The sequence below is a fragment of the Carlito syrichta genome, unplaced genomic scaffold (assembly GCF_000164805.1).
Source record: "Carlito syrichta isolate Samal-C Ts95f unplaced genomic scaffold, Tarsius_syrichta-2.0.1 Scaffold309188, whole genome shotgun sequence".
Classification (NCBI taxonomy): Eukaryota; Metazoa; Chordata; class Mammalia; order Primates; family Tarsiidae; genus Carlito; species Carlito syrichta.
The window spans coordinates 13,814-15,832 of record NW_007253284.1 but is presented as its reverse complement, the minus strand read 5'-3'; the positions used below and the strand labels follow the sequence as shown (position 1 = coordinate 15,832).

The window sequence follows — 2,019 nt, the reverse complement described above, 5'->3', positions numbered from 1 at the left end:
ATCCTCTCACCTCAGCCTCCCAAAGGCGCGGGATTACAGGCTGAGCCACCGAGCCCGGCTTGCAATAAACTTTTAAAATTAGCCAGGGTCAGATGTGGTGGCTCAAGCCTGTAATCCCAGCACTTTAGGAGGCTGAGACAAGAGAATTGCCTGAGCCCAGGGTTTCAATACCAGCCTAGGCAACTTGGTGAGACCTTGTCTCTACAATAAATCAAAAATTAGCCAGGCATGGTAGCGTGTGCCTGTAGTTCCAGCTACTTGGAAGGCTGAGGCAGAAGGATTGCAGGAACCCAGCGAGTCAATGCTGGGGTGACTGTGAGTATGCCACTGCACTTCCACCTGGGTGACGGCATGAGACTCCGACTCAAAATAAAAAGAAAAAAAGGAAAACCTCTGAGGACGTGGCATTTGAGCTGAGACCCATAGGAGATGAGGGAGGGAGCCATGGACATGTCTGAGGGAAAAGCATTCTGGAGAGAGGGAACAGCCAGTGCAAAGGCCCTGAGGCAGGAATATGCCTGGCGTGCTGTAGAGATAGCCAGGAGGTTGGTGTGGCTCCAGCGGAGGTGGGGTGGGGGGAGAGTGGGAGGAGGTGAGGGCAGGGAGGTGAAGTGGCAGAAGGTGCACGGCCTTGTGGGCCAGAAGACTTTGGCCTCTCGGAGTGAGGTGGGAGCCATGGAGGGCTCTGAGCAGAGTGGGGACCTGACTTGGGTGCTCACAGACACCCTCTGGCGGCTGGGGAGGGGACCGTCTGTGGAGGCAGGACAAGGGCGGGAGCCGGGGGACCTGAGAGGAGGTGACTCTACTGGTCTAGGAGTGAAATGATGGGGCCGGGCCAGGTAGGGACCGAGGCTGGGGGTGAGGCAGGCAGGCTCCGGTTGGGGAGTCCTGGAGCAGATTGGTGGGGACCCAGGTGGCTGTTACACCTGAGATGCTCCCCTATGGTCATCCATGGGACTGTGGGATACTTAGGTCTGGGGTCAGCAAAGAGATCTGGACAGGGACTTGGTACTGGGGAGTCTGCTCTTCTATAAAGGATTTTGGACAGTGGCTCATGCTTGTAATCCCCGCAATTTGGGAGGCCAAGGCCAGAGGATGGATCACTTGATCCCAGGAGTTCAAGACCAGCCCGGGCAACATCGTGAGACCCCATCTCTACAAAAAATTAAAAAATTAGCTGAGCATGGTGGCATCTGTCTATAGTTCCAGCTACTTGGGAGGCTGTGGTAGGAGGATCGCCCCAGCCCAGGAGGTCGAGTCTGCAGTGAGCCATGATGCACTCTGCTCCGGTCTGGGCCACAGAGCAAGACCCTGTCGAATAAATAGATAGTTGCCGGGCTCGGTGGCTCAGCCTGTAATCTCACGCCTTTGGGAGGCTGAGGTGAGTGGATTACCTGAGCCCGTGGGTTTGAGACCCGCCTGGGCAACTTGGCGAGACCTCATCTCTACAATGAATAAAAAATTAGCCGGGCATGGTAGCGCGCGCCTGTAGTTCCAGCTACTTGGAAGGCTGAGGCGGAAGGATCGCCAGAGCCCAGCAGGTCGAGGCTGCGGTGGCTGGGAGAGCGGCCACTGCACTCCAGTCTGGGCAACAGAGTGAGACTCCAACTCAAAAAAAAAAAAAAAATAGATAGATTTTTAAAAATCTATTTACTTACTTGGCAGAGCTGAGAAGAGGTTGGGTAAGAAAGTAGGTCAGAGTCTCAAGGCCCGCAAGACTGTATGAACAAAAGAAGGGTAGCCCCAATTCTGGAAGGCTGTGCAGACACGGGTTCAGAGGAGGGACTTCAGCAGCCTCACCTACTGTGGGATGTGCTGTCGGGGCTGGCTTTTATCTGAGTGACCACCTCAGAGCTGGGCCTCTCTCTCCCAGCGACCCCTTGCTCCACTCACCACCCACCCCCGCCCCGCCGCGTGCATTTCCTGGCCCGAGGGCTTTTTCTGGTCACTGGAGGCATTTTGCAGGCCTAAGCAGCACGCTGGCCATGTTACTTCTCCCAGGGAATCAAGGCCCCTTGG

General features: G+C 55.9%; 1 protein-coding gene across 1 annotated transcript in view; it reads left to right on the top strand.

The window, feature by feature from the left end:
- Positions 1–2,019, top strand: part of IL27RA (interleukin 27 receptor subunit alpha) — a gene marked incomplete at its 5' end in the record, with an annotated part of 14,095 nt that overhangs the window by 7,562 nt on the left and 4,514 nt on the right.